Source organism: Equus quagga, chromosome 15 (genome assembly GCF_021613505.1).
Source record: "Equus quagga isolate Etosha38 chromosome 15, UCLA_HA_Equagga_1.0, whole genome shotgun sequence".
Taxonomy (NCBI): Eukaryota; Metazoa; Chordata; class Mammalia; order Perissodactyla; family Equidae; genus Equus; species Equus quagga.
In genome coordinates, this window is record NC_060281.1 from 36,457,716 (window position 1) to 36,481,695 (window position 23,980).

The 23,980-nt window shown below is 39.9% G+C and overlaps 6 non-coding genes across 6 annotated transcripts; 1 reads left to right on the plus strand and 5 right to left on the minus strand.

The window, feature by feature from the left end:
* On the minus strand, positions 1 to 72 carry TRNAA-CGC (transfer RNA alanine (anticodon CGC)). Its single transcript has one exon. It is a non-coding gene; the product is annotated as a tRNA-Ala (tRNA).
* A 3,902-nt stretch (positions 73 to 3,974) lies between these two features.
* On the minus strand, positions 3,975 to 4,046 carry TRNAA-UGC (transfer RNA alanine (anticodon UGC)). The gene has a single exon. It is a non-coding gene; the product is annotated as a tRNA-Ala (tRNA).
* A 5,433-nt stretch (positions 4,047 to 9,479) lies between these two features.
* Positions 9,480 to 9,552, plus strand: TRNAF-GAA (transfer RNA phenylalanine (anticodon GAA)). Its single transcript has one exon. It is a non-coding gene; the product is annotated as a tRNA-Phe (tRNA).
* A 963-nt stretch (positions 9,553 to 10,515) lies between these two features.
* Positions 10,516 to 10,589, minus strand: TRNAT-AGU (transfer RNA threonine (anticodon AGU)). The gene has a single exon. It is a non-coding gene; the product is annotated as a tRNA-Thr (tRNA).
* Positions 10,590 to 20,170: 9,581 nt separating this feature from the next.
* Positions 20,171 to 20,274, minus strand: LOC124227488 (U6 spliceosomal RNA). Its single transcript, XR_006885497.1, has one exon. It is a non-coding gene; the product is annotated as a U6 spliceosomal RNA (small nuclear RNA).
* A 543-nt stretch (positions 20,275 to 20,817) lies between these two features.
* TRNAF-GAA (transfer RNA phenylalanine (anticodon GAA)) lies at positions 20,818 to 20,890 on the minus strand. Its single transcript has one exon. It is a non-coding gene; the product is annotated as a tRNA-Phe (tRNA).
* Positions 20,891 to 23,980: the final 3,090 nt, after the last annotated feature.

The window sequence follows — 23,980 nt, forward strand, 5'->3', positions numbered from 1 at the left end:
TGGAGGAGCCGGGGGTCGAACCCGGGGCCTCGTACATGCGAAGCACGCGCTCTACCACTGAGCTACACCCCCTGCCGCTGTGAATCCTCTGGGAATCGTTTATAACTTATCAGTTCTGTTTTGAAATTGTCAGTTTTATTTTCTGATTATTGGAGAAAGTCCACTGGGTTAAATTCCATCACTTCTGAAATTACTAAACTGGATATTGTCTTTTGGCTTCACTGAGACAGTAGGATTATAGTCCAACTGACACAGTTTCCGATCCTACAACTTTCTCACTTCTGTTAGCCTGCTCCAAGGTCCACTTACAATCAATCCGCGTGAAAATGACTTTCTTTCACCAGGAAAAGTCCCAGGAAAAAACCCCAATTTCCCACGCAAATCTCCAGCAGTACTGGCTCAAATGAAGTGCTCTTCAGTCCAGAAGCAACCACCAGCTTTTATCGAACTCGAGAATTGAATTTCACGCCAGATTGGGTTGGATGCTCCGGCAACATCCGTTTTCCGGCTGACTCATTGATGGCTCACGCATCAACACGTGTTCTGAGATTGTCCTCAGTTCTGGTTCCACGTTCCCCATCTCTATCCCTCCCTTGAGGATTATGTCCACAAAGGATTTCAGAAAAAAAGACCTTTAAATTTCCATCAATTTTAAACAACCGATATTTTTTCAGATGGGGGAATGAACAGGGCAAACGCAGGTTGGCAAAACAAGTTTGGGGGATCCGGCAAACTGTCAAACTGCTTTCCCTTGAGGAACCCATTATCACAACGGGAAAGCCTGCTATAGATACGATATTGGAAAGAATAAAGCCCAAAAGTCGTAGAAATCTTGAGTCCCATCTATGAATATGGAAATTCGAGGAGATCCTGGACAACACAAAGCAGATAGGGTTGAATTCACCAGCCAGGAAAGAGCAGTGGTGATCAATATTATCTCACTGGGATACTTTAGCTTTGTGTGTAAGGCCAATGACTTTGATAATGAGTCTGAAGACTTAAACTGCCTCTTCATCAGGATTTTCCACATAATATTGACAGAAGTATTCCAGGAAGGTCTTTATTTAATGGCTTGAAGTACTGAACATACTGAACATTATTGATGAAGGCAGGGAAGATTGAAGGCACCAATTCCAATTCTGCTCATCTTAGCCTTCTGGAAGATTTACTTGAGAAAGTGAATTCAGAAGAGTTTGTGTTAGGGGCACATGTTACAGGCAGGAGAATTTTATTTTTGACATGAACTGTGTACTTTTCAAATCTTGGGGAGGAATTCCTGATTTTAGTCTAGACCTTTAGTGCTCATCCAACTGAGCTATGTGAACCATATCTCTGCTTTCATCAACACTAATAATTTCTCCACTTTCGAGTTTGGAAAGCACAGCGTTCCTTGAGAGACGTCATTCCCTTGTTCCCTCACCTTGAAAAAGTTGGGTTCAATATCCTACTGCATTTGGTGATTGCTTCCAACTACCAGCAAGTGTGGTTGTGGAAGGGAAGCGGGAAGAGAGAAAATCAGTGGGTAGGTTTTCTATTCCTCAGTCTTGTCTTTTAATTGACACAGGCACAGCTGAGAATACAAAAGGATCTGTTAACAAAAATTGACTACAAGCCTCTTTTCATTTCCTTTCCATCTTTCTTTTTCTTTCCTGTTCCTCAGTAAACTATGAAATGGAACAAAAGGAGCCTGGCTTCCCCCTCTAATTCCTTCTTGTCTTACTTGTGCTGATGCAGTAAGGTTGGTAGGTGTGAGAGTCGTACAGTTGAAATAGATCAGTTTAAAGGCAATCTGTAGGGTGATGGATTTACTTTGAATGTGAGCAAGGGAAAAGAGTGATAAAAGAAATTTTTTAAACAGGGAAATTTGGGTGTGTTATTGAAGTACAGCATTGATGGGAAAAGGGAAAAGCAATAATGGAGTCCAAGATTACCTGGATTCTCCTGAATGCTTAACCTGTGCTGTTCCAGTGATCTACGCAACCAGCTAGATTCTATTCTTCAGTAAATCATTTATAACTGATGATTGCCCTGATTTCTGGATATTCTAGGACCTAAAAGTTAGCAGGACAAAGTCTGCAGTAGTTAGATTCACTATTTCAGAAAATCCTAGAATGAATCCTTTTTTGCAGCTATGCCATGAGAATGATGACTGAATGCTAGGAAAAAAGGTACCATTCTTCCTTCCCACTTCAATCAGTCCACTCTAAGGTCTGTTCACCAACAGACTACACTACCAGACTGTCAGTGTCATTACACCACGAGGGAAAGTCTCAGATTGGAATGTGTTCTGTTTCAATTGTCTTTCATTCAACTTTCTTCACCTCTGCCTACAAAACTATCAGCAAGATACAAAAGATAGTGCAGAAAAACACAACGAAGAGTTGCAAGTGTGCTGCCTAAGAGAATTTAGATCAGAGTGGAGAGCAAAGATAGAAAAGAATCAATTAACAATATTTGAAGGGAAATGAAGTTCAGCAACACAAGTGACTCTAGTGCTGGTCTGGAAATTTAAACACGAATTCACAGAACCCGGTGTTAAATGAAGAGCGATAAATGTGCTTCATAGACAGGCATTGTTTTAGCAACCCTGGACCCCTGTTAGTGGATGTCGAAGCTCTGGATCAGGAGACCACATAGAAGGAAGGTGGAAGAGAGAAAAAAATGCTAAGGTTTCAATTCACTATAGAAACTCCTTTGGGCAAAATTTTCTCCTGAAGAGAGAGAGTGCAAAGGAGGCAATACGTGAGCTGCAAAACTACGTAATTTTTGTTAAACTTCTATAGACCTAAAGAAGCCCTCAAACTTAATGTGTTACCTGAGGCACAAAGGGTATTTGCTTTCTGATTTTTGCCAATATATTGTATAATGGTCCATGTGAGTTTTGGAGGGCATTATGTAGGAGAAGCAGCCGGTAACTTACACGATTGAAAAAGTCATTCCCTCGCCTCACCCATGATTCTGATAACGAGCTGGTTTTGAGCGTATGTAGTCTACAAAATCAAGGCCTTGGAAACTGGGTTGGGCTAATTTATTGGGAAAACCTCATCCAAGAGGAAGTATACCGTATGGGAGGAAAGGCATAGTAGGACTTGACTAGGTTTCAGGAAGCACCTTTGTTATGAAGTGGTAGTGTTATCCTGTGGTAGTCAGACTCCTTACACAGCAGCTTCCAAGAGGGGTTATTCCAAGAGAAGCAAAAGCAGAAATTGCAGATCTCTTAAGCTATTTGTAAAAGGAAATGTCATCAATTCCACCAATCCTCAAGACCAACCTTTGAACAGAAATACTGTCCATTCAGGGCTGACTTATTGAAAGGGAGTGTCTCCTACCTCCACAGCACACACCTGGTGCTGAGCATCTGTTTCTCAACTTTTTCAGATACAGTTGGAAGGGAAGGAAAGGGAAGGAAAAGAAACAAGGAGAAGGTTAACTTCTTAGAAGCCAAGATCTCTCCATCACTTGAGTTTATCTGAAAGCTAAGTATTCTCTATCACAGAGAATGAACATCAGTTTGTCTCCAAAATTAAAGCAGGTTAGTGGTGGGACTTTCCTTACTGTGTCTTTTTTTCAGGCTCTTACTGAAGAAACAAAAGTCCTTGTTTTAATTCACGTGTTGTATTCCCAGTAAGTGATAAAAGTTCATGAATAGCTGTGTTTTCAAGGCATTCAGTTTACAGTCTGAAGTGTTTTTCTGGGGACAGTTGGAGTTCTGCTCACAGCATACTAATTTTTCCCTCGGTTAGTGTCTTCAAGATTAGCTATTCTGGCTAAAGAAATTGCACATGGGATTTTTTTTCTTTTCCTCATACGTTGGATCTTCCTTTTTCTTAAAAATCTATTGTAAAATGGTAGTACAGGTGAAAAAGCTGGTTAAATTGGTGGCATTCAGTGATGCAAGTAGGAGAGCCGATGCCACGACACTAAAAGAGTGTACGAGTGTAAAGCATATTGGAGACTGGAAAAGGAAACACCTATGGAGGTGCTGGGTATCGAACCCAGGACCTCATACATGCAAAGCATGCGCTCTACCACTGAGCTACACCCCCAAGTGACAATGGTGCTTTTCTGTAACATACTGGGAAATATGCTCATTTTCTGTATTCTTTTGCAAGGCTTTTTTTTGGTCAGAAAATTTATTATATTAATTCCACTATTTCTAAAGTTTCTAAACTGGATTTTTTTCCCCAGATATGCTCAAGAATAATAAATTCTAAACTCAAATTGATACCATTCCTGATCCTAGGTTTTTCCCAGCCCGGTCAGTCTTCTCCAAGATTTGCTCACCATCTGAGAAACAAGTTCCATCTTGGAACTTTCTTTTGTCTTCTTCTATTTCTCTCTGTGGGTTTCTTTCTCTCATATAGATCACGCTACCTAATCTTCATCAGTCCTCTGGTCTGTACCCACTTCTTCAAGTATCTGTGTTCCGCAGTTATTCTCTTCCTTCAGTTTCTACACTGAGTCTTTCCTTCCTTACTAGCAATCTACAAGACCAGGATACCTTCCCTTACAAAATTGAGGAAGCACTTTGACATCCTATGTGCAAAACGAAAATCATCATATTTTTTTCGAATTGTGTGGCTTCCCTCAATTCCATATCTTGAGAAATGTCTTCACCCTACAACTGGCCGGGAAGTCTAGAAAAGGGAAAGAGACAGAAACAGAGAGAGAGGAAGAGAGAAGAAAATGTTTATGGATTCAACTCCCTTCCTACTCACCCCCTGCCTCTCCATCCCCAAGCAGTCAGTGATCTACTTCTGGTCACTGTTGACTAGTTTGCATCTTCTCAAGTTTTACATAAATGGAATCATATTGTATTTAGGTGTTTTTTTTCCTTGCTTCTTTCACTCATCATACTTATATTGAAATTCATCCATGTTGTATGTATCAATAGTTCATTCTATCTTATGCTGAGTAATAGTCCATGGTATGGACATACCACAGTTTGTTTATCCATTCACCACTTGACAGATGTTTGGGTTGTTTCCAGTTACTGGCTGTTACAAATAAAGCTGATGTGAACATTTGTGTAAAAGTCTTTCTATGGACTGCAGTTCCTTTTCTCTTGGGTACATACTTAGGAGTTGACTCGTTCGTATATATTTAACTTTCTAAGAAACTGCCAAACTGTTTCAAAGTTGTATTGTTTTCCATTACTGCTAGCAGTGTATAAGAGTCCCATTTCTTCCATGTTCTGGCCAACACTGGGTATGATCAGTCTTTTGAAACTTTAGCCACTCTTATAACTGTGTAATGGTATATCATTATGGTTTTACTTTGTATTTCCTTAACAACTAATGATGTTGAACATCTTTGTTTATTTGCCATTCTTATATCTTCTTTAGTGAAGTGTCTACTTAAATATTTTGCTTATTTTTAAATTGGGTTTTCTTATTGTTACTTTTGAGAGTTCTTTATATATTCTAGATGCAAATCCTTTAGTGGATATATGCTTTGCAAAGGAGTCTCCCAGTCTGTGACTTGCCTTTCTATTCTCTGAAACATGTTTTGTGCAGAGCAAGTTTTAAAATTTTTTGATGAGGCCCAATTTATCAAATTTTATGTTTTTGTTGTCATATCTACAAAATCTTTGCCTAACCCAGAGTCACAAATATTTTCACATATGTTTTCTTCTAGAAGTTTTAAAGTTTTTTGTTTTATATTTAGTTCTATGATCCAATTTTAGTAGATGCTTTAGGCTTTATAGCATACCTTTCTAAAATGATCACACTCTATCTTGAAGTGATTTTACATTGCTTCATATATAGTATAAGGACTTTGCAACACTATACCTCCGTTTTCCCTCCGTTTCTTTTCTCGCAGAGTCTGACATTTAACTTCTCCATGTTATAACCCAACAATACATTGTTATTATCTATGCTTTAACAGTTACATTTTTTTTTTTTAGATTTTTTATGTTTCATTTTTCTCCCCAAAGCCCCCCGGTACATAGTTGTGTATTTTCAGTTGTGAGTCCTTCTAGTTGTGGCATGTGGGATGCCACCTCAGCATCGCCTGATGAGCGGTGCCATGTCCGCGCCCAGGATACGAACCAGCGAAATCCTGGGGGGCGAAGAGGAGCGCGCAAACTTAACCACTTGGCATCTGGGAGGGACCCAACAGTTATCTTTTAAAGATATTTAAGTAGCAAAAAAATATCATATTCATTACATCAATACCATTGCCAGTGCTCTTCATTTCTCTGTGTAGACACAGATTTTAATCTAGTGTTATTTTCATTCTGTCTGAAGCACTTTCTTTAACATGTCTTCTAACGTGAGTTTGCTAGAGATGAGTTCTTTCAGGTTTTGTGTGTCTGAAAAATTCTTTAGTTTGTCTTTGTTTCTGAAAAATACTTCCACTAGGTATAAAATTAACCGAGTTTTTTTCTTCAGTACTTCAAAGATGTTTCTCCCCCTCTTCTCATTTGCATTGTTTCCAACAAACTGGGGTGAATTGATAGTAGAAAGCTCTTATTACTCCTGACAAGGGGAAGACAGTTCACCTTTTACAATGACCTTAACTCTTTCTGTATTTGTCTTTAGCCATTTTTTCTTGTATTTTTCCCCCCGTTTTTCTACTTCTCTTGGAAAAAATTAGAAATTGACTGATCATAAATTTTTTTTTGTCATTTTGGTTACATGCTGGGGATATCTGGCTTGTATTGACAAATGTAATATCAGAGAGCGGGGAGAATCTAAAAGAACTCCTCCTGAGTTTTGTAACTTACTCCAAACGTTTTTTGAAAAAATAACCTTCAGTTATATGAATGTAAAATATTTTTCAAGGGAATACATTTCCTGAACTTTTCTTATCTCTAGAAAAAAATTAATAAATTAGGTTATAAAGTGTTGTATATTCAGTGGAATTCCTTTACTGATTTGGCTCTAGGGACTATTAAGAACTTACATAAAAATAAAAATTAGAAACATTAGAATTTTCAGAAGACAAAAGGGAATTGAACTTCCAAGACTTTAGTGTGCTATTATTACTATCCTAATAATTTTTGTAGCTAAGATTATTTTTTTACTTTAGTAATTTAATATCCTGTTGAAATAAATATACATATTTTGGCTGTTTTGTTTGGTATTGTCTTTTTCCCATTTAGGTCCTAAATTCTGACTAATAGAAATTTTAGGGTATTTCTCAAATGGAACTATACCAGACTAAAAATCTTCTGCAAGGCAAAGGAAATCATGAACAAAATGAAAAGACAACCACCAACTGGGAGAAAATATTTACAAATCATATATCCAACAAGGGGTTGATTTCCAAAATACATAACGATCTCATACAACTCAACAACAACAACAAAAACAGCCCAATCCAAAAGTGGGCAGAGCATATGAACAGACATTTTTCCAAAGAAGATATTCAGATGGCCAACAGGCACATGAAACGATGTTCAACATCACTCACTATTAGGGAAATTCGAATAAAAACAATGAGATATCACTTGACAGCCATCAGAATGGCTATAATTAACAAGACAAGAAGTAACAAATGTTGGAGAGAAAAGGGAACCTTCATACACTGCTGGTGGGAATGCAATCTGATGCAGCCACTATGGAAAACAGGATGGAGATTTCTCAAAAAATTAAAAATAGAAATACCATATGATCCAGCTATTCAACTACTGGCTATTTACTCAAGCAACATAAAATTAACAATTCACAGAGATTTATGCATCCCTATGTTCATTGCAGCATTATTCACAAAAGCCAAGATGTGGAAGTAACCCAAGTGCCCAACAACAGATGATTGGATAAAGAAGATTTGGTATATATATACCAAATATATATATATATATATCCATTATATATATATATTTGGTATATATATATATAATGTATATATATATAATGGATAACTACTCAGCCACAAAAAAAGACAGAATCGTGCCATTTGTGACAACATGGATGGACCTTGAGTTATACTAAGTGAAATAAAACAAAGAAAGAAAGACAAACACGGAATGATTTGACTCACATGTGGAAGACAAATACACACATCGATAAAGAGAACATATTATTGGTTACTGGAAGGGAAAGGGTGGGAAGAGGGCAAAAGGGGTTAAGAGGCACATATATATGGTGATGGATAAAAACTAGATTATTGGCAATGAACACGATTCAGTCTATACAGACATTGTTATATAATAATGTACACCTGAAATTTATACAACCTTATAAGCCAATATGACCTCAATAAAATAATTATTAAAAAAATTTTAGGATGTTTCTTACATTAAAACTATCTTTGAGTTTCTCAGTTAGCTGTGATCCACAGCAAAGATTTGTTCCAGCTCTTAATAAAAAGGATACTGTAAATAATTAGCGGTTGTTTTATGCTCCACACTTTAATTAGGTAAAAAATTATTGTGACACTCTTCTGCAGCAAATTTTGCAATGTAGAAAACAAAACCCTGTCAAATCAAAAGAGAGGAACTTGTCCACCCTAGTTTAATTATATGCAAGTAAAAAAGTATTAGTGTAAATATGTTTCAACAATTGGGTACACTTTTCAGGTTGGAATGGGAAAGTACTAGGAACAGAAACATTGTCATTTGGCCTGCAATTCAGTAACTTTTCTCCTGGTGTTGTGATTAGACAAGATCCTGTGTAAGAATTTCAAAAATAGTGGGATTTATCTTAGTGGACTTTCTGCTGCCAATTATCAGGATTTCGAAAACTAGAGATACTGGCATTAATATTTCAAGATGTATCTCCAAGAGAGCTTGGCTATGGGGAAGGCATTACTAAGTGGTGGAAAGCAGGCTTAAAATGTGTGCCTCTCAGTTTCATTTCCTGGAACTTTCCTCTCTGTTCGTTAGCTACTGGCCAACACCTACGCCTTACTTTTTTCATTCTTTTTCTCACATTTTCTTTGCTCTGATAAATATGATCCACTAGACCCCCCCCCCCCCCCCCCCCCCTTAGTGCTGCCTCATTTGGTCTCAACAGACTTCTACATCTCCTAGGGCAAAAGACTTTTTCAGAGTAGATGGAAGAGGGTGAAAGAAAGGAACCAACTCACTTGAAATCAACATCAAGAAACAGAAAACTGATCTCACATCAACAAAAATTAACCTTGGGTTCCATTTCTCAGTATCTTTCAAGATTATGAAAGATAGAATGAAAAGAAGAGAAAAATAAGAGACCCCACGAATTTTTTCTTGTTTCCTTAATTTTCTGAGCTGTGTCTGGGTCAACCGACAGCATGCAGAAGAGCAGACAGACTTTCTGTTGAATCCCTATTACCTCTCTTCTCTCTCCCTCCTCCACCTACCATCCGACGCTGTCAAGAATTGGATCCAAGCAGCACAGGTGGAAGACAATAGATTTCACACCTTTAGGGGTGGATAAATATTTTGGACAGTTAGACAGCAACACTTGAAGAGTCTGAAGTCTTCTAAAAATAGAAGTTGAAAACAATCCAAGTATTGAAAAATAAATAGAAGCAACAGCCATTTTCAGGCGGCCGAAATAGCTCAGTTGGGAGAGCGTTAGACTGAAGATCTAAAGGTCCCTGGTTCAATCCCGGGTTTCGGCAGACTAAGTATTTTAGTTAACATTAAGGAAGAGTGCCTCTGGTAATCCCACGATCTCCTTTAGCCATCTTGAAACTCCATAATAATTACATCTCTGAATGGAACAATGGACCATAGAACATGAGCAAAGGAAATAAGGATTTCCTTGCTTCTCCTTATGTATACAGCAATCGTGACGCCCCACGAATTTTGATGTGTAAAATAAAGATAAACAGTAAAATTCCTGCCAATAATTTACAATGTTATTACTTCTTAATTATAATGACTTTAAATAGCAAATAAGAAGTACCGTAACAAGTCAAGAGAGAGACTGAGAAAGAAAGGAGACAGCTTTATATTTTCTTACCTTTAATGGCACCTTTTCCCTGCTTTTTGAATAAGAGACTCTGCGTTTTCATTTTGTCCTGGGCGTTTACTTTGTGTAGTTGGTCTTGATCAACATTCAGTCAACATTCGTAGTTTCTTGGATTAACTCCATCCACCTCCACGCCCACCCCAAGCCTCCCCACACACCTGTAGTTAAATTATAATCTCAGGAGCACTTGCGAGTATTGTATTAAAATTCACGCCTACAGTCTGCATTCCCTCTCTGAACTTCACTTATTGGTTCTTAGCTTTTATATGAAATCAGGATTGGAATATCTGAGATAACGCTGCACAGCAAACCCCAAGGGAAGATGTGGTTTATATTTCCAAAAGGAGACATGGAGAAAATAGTACTTCGAAGTACACTAAAATCACCACACTACTCTTTGTTTTCTTAATAGTCCTGCTTTGTGCGGCTGTACCAAAGTCAGTTCCATTTTGCTTCTAAAGTCTTTGGACACTACCTCGTATACCCAAAGCCGGGGGTGGAGGGAGGCCCACGGTAGAAACAAAAACTGCAGAAGCCAGCTTTTAAGAAAAAGAGGAAAACACTTCCTCTTTGGAGGAACCACCAAACATTCAAATAATAGGAACTAGACAGGCCCCGCTGGGATTCGAACCCAGGATCTCCTGTTTACTAGACAGGCGCTTTAACCAACTAAGCCACGGAGCCCACGCCATGCTTCCCATTGGTTTCATTTTTGTCAGAGAATGCTTTTGTATTGCTGATGTATTTCAGGATAGGGCCTTACTCCTTTCTTTGATTTTTACTCTCTTGGCTTTTGGCTAGTCCAGGGGCCATTCAGACAGCGAACAACAGCTGTGACCGAAGGCCCGACTCATCAGTCTTCTTTCTCTCTTGCTCTGCATAGCCTCACTATATTTGGCATGGAGCTTCCATACTGCCTTAGAGAAACTCAGGCAGATGGAAAACTTTAAGCGAGATAGAAGGGAAAGGGCTATGCATAGATTTCCCCAGAAAGCTCTGGGACAATGACCACGGTAAGCTGCAAGGGAATCAATATTCAGAGTGCACCATTTTCTCCAGGGGACGAGACTAACAAAACCATAAGGACCTCAAACCCTCTATCTCGTGCGCCTGTGGCCAGGATTACCTCAGCCTCTCCGTGTTGGTGCCTGATGCTGGGTGGAGAGAGCCCCCAGGCTTCATCGCGGACATCTAGGTTGATTGTTCCTTTTCTGGAAAAGGCCCTGCGCTAACAGGCGTTTCCCTCATAGTTACACCGGGATCCCTGCCCCTCCACTCTCTTGACTGTCAGAGCCGTAGTTGACAATGCTGGCCGGGATCTTCCAAGAGGTGAATATAAACGGTTGCCTAAGGAAATATAGATCCAGATGGAGAGAGAACACAAAACCGCCAGGAGCTAAATGAAGAGGGGCAAAATAGTGGCTGCTCGCAAATCTTTGGCCCCACCAGTGTGGTTGGGAACCCTGCAGCAGAAATTCTAAGACTTGGTTCTGAAAACCCCAAAGAGTAGATCCTTCCATTGAATACTGCAACTGTTTTAAGCAGAGTCTTATACCAAATGAAGAGAACAGGAGGAAGATGGCAAATGGTTTGGGGGCTCGACCTGAGAAGCTAATTAACTTTTTGTCACGCCCTTTGGACAACTGGACAGTTTTCCAAACTTCAACACCACTGAGGCTCAAAGCAGTCCGTTTTGCCTCTAGCCAAATTTTGACCTGTCAGTCAACCCAGACACGAGTTTAAAAAATTATTTTAAATTATAAGGTAATCCTAGATTATTTTATCTTCTGTCTTACTTTCAAGTTTCATTCAGACCTCTCTTACTGGTGGAAGATCCTTCTTTGTGAAGACGGAAATAACATGCACTATCTCTCTAGTTCCTCCGTAGCACAGGTCAGCTCCCCTCCCAGCCCATTAGCACGAAAGCAGCTCAGCTTGCACTTGGGACGTCACTGGAAAATATACGTAAATATATCAAGATCTTAAACAAATTTTAATTAATTTAATTAATACATTAACACTAATGTTATGGTGAATAGCAAAGTCAATCACAAGCAACCTTACCAGGTAGAGAGAAAAAAGTACATAAATGCTGTAGACAAACGTCAGTAGTACCCAGACCTGGGGAATTGCCAGAGAACTTGATATAAATATAGATGTATGGGTCCACCACATGACTCCTGAATGAATTAAAAATAGGTGGGAAGGGCAGGAATGTTTATAATTTAAAATCCTCTTCAGATTATACTGATGGTCAGCCAGGTTAGAAAACCACCCATCTAGAAAGTCGAGTGAATTGAAGCAAGTAAGACAATCTGCTGACAAACTTCACCTGGAAGAAGTGGTTGGGAAGGGGAAGGGGTGGGCAGAAAGATTCCTGGTGTCTGAGGAAAGCTAGGCAACAGGGGTCCAGGGAGGGCAGCGGCTGCCAATGAAGAGGAGAGGAGAGGGTGGGAAGAGAGCTTGGGCCTGTGGCTGAAAATATGTTAAAAAAACAAATTCAACTGAGTAAATTTGAAGATGTAATTGGCTTTATTCATTGATTCATGAATAGGGCAGCATCCCATTTAACAAACAGAAGGATGCTCTGAGGAGTTGTACAAAATGGAAGGCTTTTATAGGCAGAAACCAGGTGGGACAAAGACATTATTAGCAAAAGAAAGGAAAGGATTGTTTCAGGCAAGGTCGCTTTCTAAGGGGGAAGGACAGAGGCCTTACCAGTCAGACTACCTCCCTGGTGTGGATTAGGAAATTCTAGACCGATATTGTTTGACTTTCCACTGCTGGGAGAGGCTGCAATTAAGTCTTGGTTTGCTGTCATGGAGACAAGTGACTCCATTTTGGCCTGTTTTTTTTTTTAACAGTGTAGAATTCAGACATCCAAGCTCCCCATCTCTCCTGTGCTTTTTTTAAGTAGTGAGAAGCCAGGAGATACTCTTGCTCCCAAGAGAAGTTGCTTAAAAGCATTTGTCCTACAAAAAACTCGGGCTTGTTTGCCCCAAGACTTTTGTGGGTTTGAAAGCATCTTTCTGGTCATTCCATCATGACTAGAAAGGATGAGCGCTTTGAAGGAGGCTTGTGTGATTTAGATTTTCTTTTCTTTTTTTCCTTTCCTTTGGTTTTTTTCTTTTTTCTTGTTTTTTTGCCTACAGTAGTGGTTGGTTTTAGTGGCTCAAAAAGAGCTGCAGGAGAGAAAGTGATGCATGTAGGAAGGTTGCCAAGTAAGGGTAACTTGGCTTCTGTAGATGGTGGCACCTTTCAGAGTGCCAGTAAAGCACAAGAGGAAGAGTGGGATTTTCTGCTTGTTGTTTGGATCTTGTGTGCATGCATGCACTTGGGTAATTTTGTCTGGGGCTGGAAAAGGGAGATGAACTGAATTTGAATATGATAAAGATGCCTAAGGGACGGTCTCATTAAAATTTGTGATAAGCAATCTGATACCTGAGTCTGGAGCTGATTTTCACGTGGCTATGAAGAAGACAGCCCCTGGAGTACTGATATAGTGAGTACTAAAGAGGAGAAATAAGGATTGAAGGACAAAGAGTTTATCAGTGGCTATTTTTTGATAAAACAAAAGAATGAGCATGCAACTCTTGGACCCTGAATTTCATCACAGTTGCCATGGTGATTCTGATACTTCCTGGGAATGTCTATAGAATTCCTATTCCCCTCTACCAGTTTACAATTGACGTAATGCTTATCTTTTCTCTTTTGGAATATGGTTTACTGGAAAACAGATTTTTTGTTATCATAGTCTAGAATTTTGGGAGTATATTTCCATGCATGATCTACTTTGATCTTCACCATAACCTTTCGGTATAGTCATTGCAGCTCTTACCATTTGGCCAAATTTAAAATACCAGATGAAAAGGAAACCTGATAAAGGGACATGAGCACTTAACCTTGGGACTCACAATTGGATGTCCACTAAAGAACTTTCAATGTCAGAGTATTCTCATTTTCTATGCAAAGCAGAGAGCAGAAGAGTGGTAGTGGTAAAAGGTTTCTTGGTATTGAGGTTCAACTTTTTCAAGGGTTCATTGCAATGCACATTAATCTAGTAGGAATATAATTAGTTGACACACTGGTTTGCTCCCAGATATTTTCCTTCCAGGCTCATTTTAGGCTTTCTAAGGCAATTGACTTATGTTTATCTTGTGGTTCTGCGACAAAAGGAAAGAGCCACCAACACTCCTTTCATCTCAGGAGTCAACCACTGGAAGTGAGCTCACGCAGTTCCTATGACTTGCACAAGTTTGATAAGGAAAGAAAATGAATGATGAAGAATCGAATAGTTCCCTCAATTTTCTGATCCAGAATCAGACACCTTATCCAGCACACTCTGAGGCCAGTCGAACACAGGTTTCTTTCTTTCTATATGAAGATGAAAGTGGAAGTGTGGTGGCAGAAATGTTAAATTTCTTTTCTTCAAGGATTCAAACTTTCAAAAGCTCTTCACAATTGGAGTTAAAAAAAAAAAAAAAGGAATAAGCCCCATTACTTAGAATTAGCAAACTGTTACCTGATGAGAAGTGACATAGGTCTTTGAGAAGATGTTGTCTCTGATAAATATGAGGAAACTTAGAGGAAAGGAGAGTATTGTCAAGATTTAAAGTGTATATAATGAAAGAGGACAAAGGTGACAATGGGAAATGACAGTGATGAAAGGAGAGAGCACCAAAGTTTCTCTGTTCAGAGCATTTCCATCATTTATTTACTGAGTAAGGAATGATAGTACTTGCTCCAGAGAAGTTGAGAAATGGTCTATAAGTGGCAAAGGACATCTCTTCCAGGACAACAAGTTTAACATTGGGGAAAATCTTGTAATTCGTTAATTCAATAGGTTTGAATAACTCGATCCTTGACCAAATGATTAGATGAATCACCAAGTATTGGAGTAGGGCCAGGACAGTGGGTCCCAAATCTCTGTGGAAAGCTGTACTAAGGGATCCTGATGTCTGCTGTGCAGCTTGGGTCAATTCCAAACTACTTCTAGAGAGGAGTATACGTAGAGAGTCCAAATATATTGGAGGATGCTTGTCACAGGAAGGTGAAAACTCCTGGAAAATTTGGCTGGCAGTTGACTTTTAGTGTTTACACGTTAACCCACAAAACAATTTAGGTGATTTTGTATGACTTCCCAAATTCACCCAAATGTTGGTGAGGTAGGAGAAATGAGAACCCTCTAAAACTCTGAAGTAAAGAGGGTACAGCCATCTCTCAGTTTATGTGCTGCTGGCTCTTGGAAGTGGTGAGTTATTTGTAATAAACAAATAAACACATAAAAATAAATCCAAACTTACTCCTCTTCTCCCGTACCCAGGCCCCTCTTTGACACTAAAAATTAGCCTTTTCTTACCCCCAAACCTCTTTGGCTCCCTGTACCCTGTTGAATTATTTTCTCCACATTTAGGAAAAATGCAAAATCTATTGTAATTTATATGGTGGATGGTATGTTTTAATACACACTGCTTCATAAATATAATAATTATTTTTAAGATCGGAAATTTAAAATACATTAAGAAAAATGTACAATTGTTTTTTGTTTGCATCTTTTTGTAATTTCATTGCAGCATTCCTATCTGACTGCAAATGCATGGTACTTTGAGTTCTTTTTAGCTAGTTGTAACATCTTACTCATTAAATAAATGTTAATTAATTATTATGTTACTTATTCTCATTAATAGTTAACTCATTGAGTAATTAGTCCAATAAAATCTTTGGCACCTATTCATTTTATATTCGTATGACCGTCATGATTTTATCATTTTGGGAAAATTATTCTTTAACAATGTTGTGATAATAGAGATGCATTGGCAACTGCATGCAGGAATGAGGAGTATCAATGTGTGGTCTTATATTCAAGGTGACTTTCCTTCACAGGGTGTATTTGATTAACAGCACCCCAATATTTCCTGCTTCTTAGGGTGTTGCTGTAAGTATTCTTTGGCCAATCTGTTACTGCTTGCTTAAAGTGCTTGGAAAAAATGTATACAGAATAACAATAGCAATAAATGAATTTGATTGAAGTCATAATTTAAATACTTGTCATTAAATACTGTATCCCAAAAAAGGTCAAGTGACTGACCCCAGGGCTCACATCTGATATGTAGCAGAGCCAAGATCAGAAGTCAGGCAGTTAGACTTCTCAGTGAATACTTCACATTTTTTCATGGGAAAAAGATCTGCAGGGCAAAGACACTCCATGTGAGGAAATTATCCTTTGGAATGCTTTTCTCTCCTTTGAAATTGTCATAAATACCTAACAGGGAGGAATTGCTTATTGTCGGAGAATTTAGGTGTCTTTTGCCTACCCTTTGGTCAACAATTCTGGAGTCCTTTAGGGGTTTTGGAGGCTTATCATCTAGTCCGGTGCCTGAAACTCAGCGGTGGTCCAACAAATGTTTTGGAAAAGGTTTGGCAAGTGGTTGGTGAGACAGAGTCAGCAGGGGTCCTGACACGACCACAGGACTGGGAATGTGAGTCTGTGTTCTTCTCACTTCATGCTGATATTGGAAATTTTGCAAAGCAGAGACAAAAACAAAAAACAATCCAGTTCAATTCTAGAAAGCTTGTGTAATCTTGATTGAAGACTTGCAAGGACTACATTTAAAAAGAAAGAAAAACTTACATGTGTATATAGATTCAAAAGTTATTACTAAATTCAACTTTACCTTTGAAATATAGACTCTATCACAGGAATACAAAAATGGATTATTAATAGGTTAATGGATTTTTACAGCTCACCAATGGGTTAAAAGTGAAGAATCATATAATCTCAATAAATGCGGATAGAACTTTGGTAAAATATATAATTCAGTCTAAATTTTCAAACTACCGACCACATTTTAGCAGCTCTTTATTCAATTGCACTTAACCGGTCCATTTTACTAAGCAAACCATCCATTAAATCTGTCAATTATACAGTCAGAGTGCCTAAGGCTATTAGGCTACCTTCTAGTACCTTCTCCCCACACACTCACACTTTTGTTTCCACAAGTTAGACTGTATGCTGATGAGTCTATTTTTGTTCCCACATCTTATTCTATTCCATTGATGAATTTTTCAATTATATAACTGACTTAAATATTGGATAATCCGGTGTAAAATGATGAGGGAGGAGGAAGATGCTTTGGAATAATTCTACAAAATCCACTCGGTTAAAAGAAAGAAAAATGCTTTTAAATTTGATATAAGTGAGAAAAAAGGGTAAGTTAGCCAGAAAATATAAAAACTGAAAGGATTCCACATTCAGACATGAACATATTTTCGTGGTTTTATTCCTCTTTAAGTGAAAATTTAGTTGAAACTACAGAATGTAAAGTACAGGTTTTCCTATGTAAAAAACACAGATGGAATAAAAACGCAAGGACTCAGAATTAAGGCAAACGGTAAAAGGACAAAGTAGAAGAACATATTTGAAGCAGGTGGTACCATTGCTTTGATTTACCTCAGCAACTCACTCTTTTGAGTAACCAGACGGGTTAGAAACAACAGGAATGAAAGAGATAAAAAGAAGAGAATTATAAAATCTTGGGCAGGGGAAAAATGATGATTATTTGCACATAAAAGAAAATGCAGATCAAATACATAGCTCTGATTCCAAAAGTTTGTGTTAACTTCTTTGGAAAGTGACACCAGTCTTCAAAGCTTGTCGATTGCCTCATAAAACTCTTTATCTGGGGTCTATCACTCAGATACCAGATTCTAGAATTGTCAGTAGTGTGTTGCCATTCCCTCTGTTGGCATCTTCTCAATGTGGCCAAAGGATTAGCAAGAAAACAGCTAGACACTAGCCGACTAGTTGTGTTAAAATTTTGTGATGGAAAAGTTAGTCTCCCCGAATTTAGTGCCCCGGCGTGAATGAACGAACTCAGCCACAGGGCAGCCTGGAGTGGAGCCCGCCTGCGCTGAAGCTACAGAACCTGCTGACACGCAGGCTCCAGCGCACGTTCCCAGACGGTTCTCAGTTCTGGCTCCACCCTTCCATCTTGTGTTTTGTTCCAAATAGTATAAGACAGAACTTCAGAACTACACCTACTCTTAAAGAGAAATATTTCAGTGTGAAGGAGGGGACATTTCAAGGACAGGCACCGGGCGGCCGAGTAAGGTTAGCAGTTGGAACAAGACCATCAAATTCCTTTCCCTCCGAGAATGCAACGACTCGCCTGGTAAGATTGGCACAGAAGTTCGAAAGAATAAAAGTAAATACCTGAAACCTCTGACAAGGGTTCACTTTTGTCTAGCGGCTGATAATGGCCATTTCTCTCCAAAGCCTTTCGCCGCTGGTTCCTCCAATGATTCCGTGATTTTCTGGTGTGCACTAGGCAGCATTTCTTCAATTTATTTAAATACGGTGACTAAAAGATTTGACAGCATGGCATTCCGATTCTCCCCATTTCAGCCCTCTAGACGGTTCACTGCAGACACTGGATGCAAGAGGGTGCCTGTGGTCAGGAAGCTTCTGTATGTGAATTGCTAAAGAATCGTTTTTGACTAAACCTGACGACCGCCAAAGCCTGGGAACAGATCCCGGCTCTCTTCGTCTAAATTCTCTCTCAATCTAGCCATTCCAGTCGCACTAGAAAACTCTACATTCACTAATTCTAATAATTATTTTCACGTTGGGGTTTGGATCTCCCAGCCTTCTTGTGGAAAGTGGCGTTCGTGTGCAGCGTCCATCCGCGCAGAAGAACTCAGACCCACTGAGATCAGCGTCTGGTGACCGAGCTGAATTGCATCAGTGGAGCCTGGAAGGTAGAGAAAGGGGAGGAAGAAAATGAGTGGCAGGCATTTTGCTCCTCAGCCTGCAGCCTCTTTCTTGAGAAGGACGTAGCTGAGAAAATAGAGCAGGAAATGCTCCGTGGTCCTCTTATTGTTTCCCTTTCGTTCTTTCCCCCCCGCGCTGGTCCGTGATTTTGCGAATGAACCGTTGACCGGCACGTTCACGTGGAGCTGGCGTGCTTGCTGCCCTGGGCGAAGAGTGCGTGTCCGCGTTGTCCCACGCGACCCAGGCTTCCTTGTTCTCACATAATCACGTCAGGCCGTCGACTCCAAAGCTGCACGAGTACAATCGCTTGAGTACTAAAAGCCGCAAACTGGATAACTCGTGTCTCTCGAGTGTGAGCAGGAAAAGACGAATAAAGAAATGCGAAAACAAAAGTAAGAAAAACAAAAAAGAACGAGAGAGGAGAGGCCCGGACATGGTCGGGGAGCTGTGGCTGGAAGAGTGCAAGCGTGGAGGAACGAAGATCACACCTGGGCCTTCTTCCCTGCTCAGTGTTCTCTCCACAGCTCAGCCACGTTCACCAGGACACTCCGCTACTGAGGAAAGGTTCGGGACTGATAACCTTCCTTTTCCAGGAGTCTTCGAGGACGTAATAGTTGGCAGAACGGAGGGTAGTGTGTTCAGTTCCTTTGTTTCTGAAGCCCCTACTCTGAATCCGGTCCTGTGACTCTGGCACCGCAGGCGAGCCGAAAAGACACTCTTCCTCACGGTCTTCCCACGGTGGCCGGCTCCCAGGTCGGCTTGCCAAGGGATTGCCTGAGTGGCAGTTCCATCCTCCAACCGAGAGAGGCCCGTTATGGAACGTACTCTCGTGTCTTTAAATCTCTCTCCTCATTTTTCTCCCCCTCTGTCTACAAAGGCTGCAAGATAAATGGAAAACAATGCAAACAGACACGAAGACGCATGGGGCGCCTCCTCGAGAGTTTGACTCCGCGCGGCGAAACAAAAAAGAGAGAAAGGGGTGAACGTACAATACTTACCAGGAAATGAAAACACCTCGAGTCCAGCAATATGGTCTGCAAACCCTGCGGCGACGTCTTCTAGGGGACGCTTCAGCTCTGGTTCTGGACGCCTCGAGGAGTGGGAGACAGAAAGAGGAGAGAGCCAGCGATTATGGCGTCTCTTTCAAATGGAATTTTCTCTGCAAGGAAGAGTATGCCAAAGAGATTTACAAACTAGGACGAGATCTAAGAAACGAATTAGTTGAATATATGCACAGCAGCTGGACCTATGGACTCCGGTAGCTCACTCCGCAGACTTTCAAATTTTATTCCGGGGAAACACAAGTTCGAATCCCCAGGGGTTCCTGTTCCGTTTGTTCGCATGTATTCTCCGGTTATTTCTGAGCCGTAACAGGCTACGGAGATCTCACCTGGTCTTAAAATTCTGAGTTTTTGCAATGGGATCCTCCACCCTACTGGTTGGTAAATTATTGTCTTCGAACTAAGAATGGTTTTTTTTTACATTAAAAAAAGAAAAAGAAAAGCAACGTGTCATGAATTTGCGTGTCATCCTTGCAGCAGGGACCCTGCTAATCTCTGTATCTTTCCGATTTTAGTATATGTGCTGCGAAACGAGCAGCATTTTTAATTTTAAACGGTTGAGAAAATAAAACGAAGAATAGTGTTACGTGACACACGAATTTTACATAAAATTCAAATTTCACTGTCCATGGGCAAAGTTTTGTTCGAACACAGCCGCTTACTTTGTGTATTGTGTGTGGATGCTTTCGGGCTGCAACGGAGCGTAGGTGCGACAGAGACGAACTGCGCGCTCCTTTCCCTTCCCACCGCTGCTGTGCGGGCCACAACTCGCAGCGACTCAGTAATGGGCCCACAACTTTTTCAGTGCCATGTGCATCTCTGGACCCAATCTTATTCTTATCTTTTTATTGCCACTGCTTACAGATCCTGTGAAAACAATAAGAGAAAAGTGCGCTTTGATGGTCAACTCCTTTATCATGGAATCACGGCACAGCGTTGCGCTTGTTGCGCAATTACACTTTAGCTTGAGAAGGACATAGAGCGTATGAGAACGTCATCAGAGCGAAAACCACTCACAACATTTCCTGACTCACAGGGAAGCAAATCACTTTTGACGTTGACTAAAACTGAGTCCTCTATGTGCCGAAACCCGGGATTGAACCAGGGACCTTTAGATCTTCAGTCTAACGCTCTCCCAACTGAGCTACTTCGGCTGGCTACGACAACAGTTTCTTCCGTTTCTTTTTCAGTACTTGATTGGTTTCAACTTTCGCTTTTAGGTCGGACGTTCTTTAAGCATAGCTGGCCAACAGTGTTGCCTATCCAGAAATCCACGAAGCCTATTGTCTTCCACCCATGCCAGTTGGATCCAATTCCTGGCAGCGGGTCATGGATAGGTGGAGGGAGATTTCGAAGAGAGCTGACAGTGAGGGATTCAATGGAAAGCCTTTCTGCTCTTCCGCATCCTGTCACTGGATCCCTACACAGCTCCAAAGACAAAGACAACTAAGGAAATATTCCCTGGGGTCCCTCATTTTTCTCCTCTTCTCGTTCTCTCGTCTCTCTTAGTCTCCAAAAACGCTGAGAACTGGAATCCAATCTGGCTGTAAATTTGCTAAAGAGCACAATGTACTTGAACATTACCAGACTAAGCATTCATCACCACATTCCCAACTTACAGGGAAGCAACGGTCACAACAATTAGGAAATTTAAAATGGCATATCGTACCAGCAGTTTCTTCACAAGAATTTTTGAAAAATGAAAATGAGGATGGAACCAGGTACGTTTGTGATTGGTTCCTTTGTTAGCCACGCAAGGAAACCGTTTACTGGTGAGGTAATTAAATAGTGTTCACTTGTAGTATCCTAACAAATATGTGTAGAGAAAAGAAACTTGTTGAAGACTGTCTTTTGGTGAGAATAGTTGATGAGACAGTTGAGGACATTGGAACAACCATCAACAGTTAATTTAAAAAATAAGGCAGGTGATATGGCCTGGTTTTCCTTGACTCTTGATGAGTCCACAGATGTTACCAACATTATTCAGTTGTTTGTTAGAGGAGTCAATGCCAGTTGGGAGTGACTGAAGAAATAACCTACATGAGTAGTCTACGTGGAAAAACTACTGGTGAGAATACTTTCTGAGAAGTTGAAAAAACAACCATTCATTACACCCTGAAGTGAAATCTGCTAACATGTGTTATAACTGGGGGTGGTAAAATTACGAAAGGAACAGAAAAAGGGTTGTTGAACACGTTTCAAAACTTGTGAAAAATGTAAGCTATGGTTATTTATTGTATCACTCATCAGCAGGTACTTTGTGGGAAATGTTTGAATGTATCATATTGAACAAGAAATGTCAATAATGAATTTAGTTCACTCTGGTAGTCCCAAGCATTGTCACTTTTGCACATTTTTATCACAAATAGTAGCTGAAGGTCCTGGCTTGTCCACCCACGTAGGGTTTGATGACTTAGCAGTGACAAGTTGTGGTTTTTGAGCTCAGGGCTGAGAGGAAAATTATTTTGAACGGGAAGAAATGCCCTCACCTCAAGTACTACTAGTAAACACTGAATGGCTTTGGAAATTAGCTTCTGTTTCAGATTGCATAAAGCCTTTTAATGAGTTTAACCCAAATTACAAGGCAAAATGATGCTCATATAGAAAACATATGATATGTATGTATATGAAACGTACACTTCAGTAAGGTCATTTCGATGACAGTTAATGTTGGTAGAGTCACAAGTAGCATCAAGCTGTTCCACACATTTCCCAACTGTCGAAAAGATGCAAGATCTCCACTACCACACAAATTTTCAGCAGATACATGTTTCTGAGCTCATAGCAGTGAGGTTTTTTTTTGGATCTTAAGTGTTTTTTGGATCTTAATGCAAGTGCAAAAGAGATTTCCGTATTTCAAAATCCATTTAACTGTGCCATCTAGGAGCTTAAACCTAACCTTCCATCAGAAGTGACTGATCTGCAATGTAATGACATGTTAAAAGGCAAATATCAAAAGAATAGTAGAACTCTACAAATGGCTTTCATGCAAAAATATGCTAAAAATCAGCACTTGGCCGTTCCTATATCTGTGAGAAGATATTTTCAAAGACGAAATGTTAAAGTCTCATTACAGATCATTACAGAGCATTAGCAATCAGTTTTGATGGTAGGAAACATGAACTTTGAACTCTAATTAGGCAAACTGTTATCTTGAAAGATAATTCCATTCTTTTCCTTTTATTAGCGGTAATAATTGTACTCAGTTATTGTTATTATGTTTTAAACTTCATTTAAAAAGCAGAAATTTTTCTCTCTTGATATGTAAATACCCATATAATATCCTTGATTTTGCCATTTGACCTGCAAAGTCTAAAATATTTACTACTTGGACATTTACTGAAATAGTTTACCAACTCCTGCACTAGAGGATTATCTTCAGCCAGTCTTGGAGAAATGTGTTGGTGAGAAGAGCAGCAGCATCCTTTCTGCAAAGTCTCTGCAGTGGCCATTCTCTTACAAGCCAAGAATGGCTGTGGCAGAGGCTACAGTAGACATTATTCTCTGAATTCAGTTGTGAGGATGGGATACCGGAGTGGCTGTGTGTGTCTATTTCAAGCAGGCATCTTGGATCTTGGAAATAACTATGGAGTGGATTCAGGGATCCAAATAGGCCTGCAGTAAGATAAACCTGACTCCAGATGATCACATGACCTCCATAAGCCACTGCTATGACTGATGGACCACAATAGCATTTCACGTTCATGTCAGTTCAGAGGCATGTTCAATAGAGTCCAAGTTGTCCGATATGTCTCTTCCTCCAAAACACAGTTGCCTTGGTAAAGGGACTTTCTTTAGGGAAAACTAGAAAAAATATATTTACCATATACATTTTTAGCTGTGTACCAAGGTCCTTTCTCAAGTGGACCCAGTCTCTCTTCATTCAAGGAGATCTGGATTGGATTCCTGACATGTGAGGAATTAAGGTAGGAAAGGCCAGTTGGAAGCCATCGGAATTCTCTCTACCTGCCCAGATAACACACACAAAGGAAACTGCCTTCCTAGAGGAATTCCAAAGAGAAGTACCGTCAGCAAGGACTTGAAAATGTAGGGAGTGGTGATTCTTACACATCTCTATTCAGCTTGCCTATTTGGCCTGTGCAGAAGACAGAATTATCAAGGAAAATGGCAGTGCACTATTGTGAATTTAATCGAGACTCCAATTACACCTGCTGTTCCTGCCGTGATTTCTTTACTGAAGTAAATCATCATAGCCGCTCGTACTTGCTGTGCAGCTATTGGTG